Raw genomic sequence first — 5,834 nt, forward strand, 5'->3', positions numbered from 1 at the left:
GCCTGTGGTGGATAAGGAAATATCTTCCCATAGAAACTAGATAGAAGCATTCTCAGAAACTACTTTGGGATGATTGCATTCAAGTCTCAGAGTTGAACATTCTCTTTGACAGAGCAGTTTGGAAACTCTCTTTTAGTAGAATCTGCAAGTGGAGACATCGACCGCATTGAGGCCCATGGTAATAAAGGAAATAACGGCCTATAAAAACTAGACAGTAGCATTCTCAGAGCCTTCTTCGTGATGCTTGCAGTCAACTCACCGTGTTGAACCATTCTTTGATAGTTCAGGCTTGAAACACTGTTTCTGTAGAAACTGCAAGTGGATATTTGGACCTCTCTGAGGATTTCGTTGGAAACGGGATAAACCGCACGTCACTAAACTGAAGCATTCTCAGAAATTTCTTCGTGATGTTTGTATTCAACTCACTGTGTTGAACCATTCTTTGATAGTTGAGTTTTGAAACACTCTTTTTGCAGAAACTGCAAGTGGATATTTGGACCTCTCTGAGGATTTCGTAGGAAACGGGATAAACCACGCGTTACTAAACAGAAGCACTCAGTGCTTTCTTCGTGATGTTTGCATTCAATTCACAGTGTTGAACCATTCTTTGATACTTCAGGTTTGAAACACTCTTTTTGTAGAAACTGCAAGTGGATATTTGAAACTCTCTGAGGATTTCGTTGGAAACGGGATAAACAGCACAGAACTAAACTGAAGCATTCTCAGAACTTTCTTCATGATGTTTGAATTCAACTCACAGTGTTGAACCATTCTTTGATAGTTGAGGTTTGAAACACTCTTTTTGTAGAAACTGCCAGTGGATATTTGGACCTCTCTGAGGATTTCGTTGGAAAAGGGATAAACCACACGTAACTAAACAGAAGCATTCTCAGAACTTTCTTCGTGATGTTTGCATTCAACTCACAGTGTTGAACCTTTCTTTGATAGTTCAGGTTTGAAACACTCTTTTTGTAGAAACTGCAAGTGGATATTTGGACCTCTCTGAGGATTTCGTTGGAAACGGGATAAACCGCACCTAACTGAACAGAAGCATTCTCAGAACCTTCTTCCTGATGTTTGCAATCAGCTCACAGTGTTGAACCTTTCTTTGATATTTCAGGTTTGAAAAACTCTTTTTGTAGAAACTGCAAGTGGATATTTAGACCTTTTTGAGGCCTATCGTAGTAAAGGTAATAACTTCATATAAAAACAAGACAGAAGCTTTCTCAGAAAATTCTTGGAGATCATTGAGTTTAACTCACAGAGCTGAACATTCCTTTGGATGGAGCAGGTTTCAAACACACTTTTTGTAGAATCTGCAAGTGGATATTTGGACCTCTCTGAGGATTTCGTTGGAAACGGGATAACTGCACCTAACTAAACAGAAGCATTCTCAGAAACTTCTTTGTGATGTTTGCAATCAAATCCCAGAGTTGAATCTTCCTTTGATAGTTCAAGTTCGAAACACTATTTTTGTTGGATCTGCAAGTGGATATTTGGACCACTCTGTGGCCTTCGTTCCATACTGGTATATCTTCACATAAAATCTAGACAGTAGCTTTCACAGAAACTTCTCTGTGATGATTGCATTCAACTCACAGAGTTGAAAGTTCCTTTTCAAACAGCAGTTTCCAAACACTCTTTCTGTGGAATCTGCAAGTGGATATTTGGACCGCTTTGAAGATTTCGTTGGAAAAGGGATAATCTTCACAGAAAAGCTAAACAGAAACATTCTCAGAAACTTCTTTGTGATGTTTGCATTCAACTCACAGAGTTGAACTTTCCTTTTGAGAGAGAAGCTTTGCAACACTCTTTTTCTAGAATCTGCAAGTGGACATTTGGAGGGCTTTGAGGCCTGTGGTGGAAAAGGAAATATCTTCCCGTAGAAACTAGATAGAAGCATTCTCAGAAACTCCTTTGGCATGATTGCATTCAAGTCTCAGAGTTGAACATTCTCTTTGACAGAGCAGTTTGGAAACTCTCTTTTTGTAATATCTGCAAGTGGAGACATCGACCGCATTGAGGCCCATGGTAATAAAGGAAATAACTGCCTATAAAAACTAGACAGTAGCATTCTCAGAGCCTTCTTCGTGATGCTTGCAGTCAACTCACCGTGTTGAACCATTCTTTGATAGTTCAGGCTTGAAACACTGTTTCTGTAGAAACTGCAAGTGGATATTTGGACCTCTCTGAGGATTTCGTTGGAAACGGGATAAACCGCACGTCACTAAACTGAAGCATTCTCAGAAATTTCTTCGTGATGTTTGTATTCAACTCACTGTGTTGAACCATTCTTTGATAGTTGAGTTTTGAAACACTCTTTTTGCAGAAACTGCAAGTGGATATTTGGACCTCTCTGAGGATTTCGTAGGAAACGGGATAAACCACGCGTTACTAAACAGAAGCATTCTCAGTGCTTTCTTCGTGATGTTTGCATTCAATTCACAGTGTTGAACCATTCTTTGATACTTCAGGTTTGAAACACTCTTTTTGTAGAAACTGCAAGTGGATATTTGAAACTCTCTGAGGATTTCGTTGGAAACGGGATAAACAGCACAGAACTAAACTGAAGCATTCTCAGAACTTTTTCATGATGTTTGAATTCAACTCACAGTGTTGAACCATTCTTTGATAGTTGAGGTTTGAAACACTCTTTTTGTAGAAACTGCCAGTGGATATTTGGACCTCTCTGAGGATTTCGTTGGAAAAGGGAAAAACCACACGTAACTAAACAGAAGCATTCTCAGAACTTTCTTCGTGATGTTTGCATTCAACTCACAGTGTTGAACCTTTCTTTGATAGTTCAGGTTTGAAACACTCTTTTTGTAGAAACTGCAAGTGGATATTTGGACCTCTCTGAGGATTTCGTTGGAAACGGGATAAACCGCACCTAACTGAACAGAAGCATTCTCAGAACCTTCTTCCTGATGTTTGCAATCAGCTCACAGTGTTGAACCTTTCTTTGATATTTCAGGTTTGAAAAACTCTTTTTGTAGAAACTGCAAGTGGATATTTAGACCTTTTTGAGGCCTATCGTAGTAAAGGTAATAACTTCATATAAAAACAAGACAGAAGCTTTCTCAGAAAATTCTTGGGGATCATTGAGTTTAACTCACAGAGCGGAACATTCCTTTGGATGGAGCAGGTTTCAAACACACTTTTTGTAGAATCTGCAAGTGGATATTTGGACCTCTCTGAGGATTTCGTTGGAAACGGGATAACTGCACCTAACTAAACAGAAGCATTCTCAGAAACTTCTTTGTGATGTTTGCAATCAAATCCCAGAGTTGAATCTTCCTTTGATAGTTCAAGTTCGAAACACTCTTTTTGTTGGATCTGCAAGTGGATATTTGGACCACTCTGTGGCCTTCGTTCCAAACTGGTATATCTTCACATAAAATCTAGACAGTAGCTTTCACAGAAACTTCTCTGTGATGATTGCATTCAACTCACAGAGTTGAAAGTTCCTTTTCAAACAGCAGTTTCCAAACACTCTTTCTGTGGAATCTGCAAGTGGATATTTGGACCGCTTTGAAGATTTCGTTGGAAACGGGATAATCTTCACAGGAAAGCTAAACAGAAACACTCTCAGAAACTTCTTTGTGATGTTTGCATTCAACTCACAGAGTTGAACTTTCCTTTTGAGAGAGAAGCTTTGCAACACTCTTTTTCTAGAATCTGCAAGTGGACATTTGGAGGGCTTTGAGGCCTGTGGTGGAAAAGGAAATATCTTCCCGTAGAAACTAGATAGAAGCATTCTCAGAAACTACTTTGGGATGATTGCATTCAAGTCTCAGAGTTGAACATTCTCTTTGACAGAGCAGTTTGGAAACTCTCTTTTTGTAGAATCGACAAGTGGAGACATCGACCACATTGAGGCCCATGGTAATAAAGGAAATAACTGCCTATAAAAACTAGACAGTAGCATTCTCAGAGCCTTCATCGTGATGCTTGCAGTCAACTCACCGTGTTGAATCATTCTTTGATAGTTCAGGCTTGAAACACTGTTTCTGTAGAAACTGCAAGTGGATATTTGGAGCTCTCTGAGGATTTCGTTGGAAACGTGATAAACCGCACGTAACTAAACTGAAGCATTCTCAGAACTTTCTTCGTGATGTTTGTATTCAACTCACTGTGTTGAACCATTCTTTGATAGTTGAGGTTTGAAACACTCTTTTTGCAGAATCTGCAAGGGGATATTTGGACCTCACTGAAGATTTCGTAGGAAACGGGATAAACCACACGTAAATAAACAGAAGCATTTTCAGAGCTTTCTTCGTGATGTTTGCATTCAATTCACAGTGTTGAACCTTTCTTTGATAGTTCAGGTTTGAAACACTCTTTTTGTAGAAACTGCAAGTGTATATTTGAAACTCTCTGAGGATTTCGTTGGAAACGGGATAAACAGCACAGAACTAAACTGAAGCATTCTCAGAACTTTCTTCATGATGTTTGAATTCAACTCACAGTGTTGAACCATTCTTTGATAGTTGAGGTTTGAAACACTCTTTTTGTAGAAACTGCAAGTGGATATTTGGACCTCTCTGAGGATTTCGTTGGAAACGGGATAAACCGCACCTAACTGAACAGAAGCATTCTCAGAACCATCTTCCTGATGTTTGCAATCAGCTCACAGTGTTGAACCTTTCTTTGATATTTCAGGTTTGAAAAACTCTTTTTGTAGAAACTGCAAGTGGATATTTAGACCTTTTTGAGGCCTATCGTAGTAAAGGTAATAACTTCATATAAAAACAAGACAGAAGCTTTCTCAGAAAATTCTTGGGGATCATTGAGTTTAACTCACAGAGCTGAACATTCCTTTGGATGGAGCAGGTTTCAAACACACTTTTTGTAGAATCTGCAAGTGGATATTGGGACCTCTCTGAGGATTTCGTTGGAAACGGGATAACTGCACCTAACTAAACAGAAGCATTCTCAGAAACTTCTTTGTGATGTTTGCAATCAAATCCCAGAGTTGAATCTTCCTTTGATAGTTCAAGTTCGAAACACTCTTTTTGTTGGATCTGCAAGTGGATATTGGGACCACTCTGTGGCCTTCGTTCCAAGCTGGTATATCTTCACATAAAATCTAGACAGTAGCTTTCACAGAAACTTCTCTGTGATGATTGCATTCAACTCACAGAGTTGAAAGTTCCTTTTCAAACAGCAGTTTCCAAACACTCTTTCTGTGGAATCTGCAAGTGGATATTTGGACCGCTTTGAAGATTTCGTTGGAAAAGGGATAATCTTCACAGAAAAGCTAAACAGAAACATTCTCAGAAACTTCTTTGTGATGTTTGCATTCAACTCACAGAGTTGAACTTTCCTTTTGAGAGAGAATCTTTGCAACACTCTTTTTCTAGAATCTGCTAGTGGACATTTGGAGGGCTTTGAGGCCTGTGGTGGATAAGGAAATATCTTCCCATAGAAACTAGATAGAAGCATTCTCAGAAACTTCTTTGGGATGATTGCATTCAAGTCTCAGAGTTGAACATTCTCTTTGACAGAGCAGTTTGGAAACTCTCTTTTAGTAGAATCTGCAAGTGGAGACATCGACCGCATTGAGGCCCATGGTAATAAAGGAAATAACTGCCTATAAAAACTAGACAGTAGCATTCTCAGAGCCTTCTTCGTGATGCTTGCAGTCAACTCACCGTGTTGAACCATTCTTTGATAGTTCAGGCTTGAAACACTGTTTCTGTAGAAACTGCAAGTGGATATTTGGACCTCTCTGAGGATTTCGTTGGAAACAGGATAAACCGCACGTCACTAAACTGAAGCATTCTCAGAACTTTCTTCGTGATGTTTGTATTCAACTCACTGTGTTGAACCAT

This window comes from Pan troglodytes, chromosome 19 (genome assembly GCF_028858775.2).
Source record: "Pan troglodytes isolate AG18354 chromosome 19, NHGRI_mPanTro3-v2.0_pri, whole genome shotgun sequence".
NCBI lineage: Eukaryota > Metazoa > Chordata > Mammalia > Primates > Hominidae > Pan > Pan troglodytes.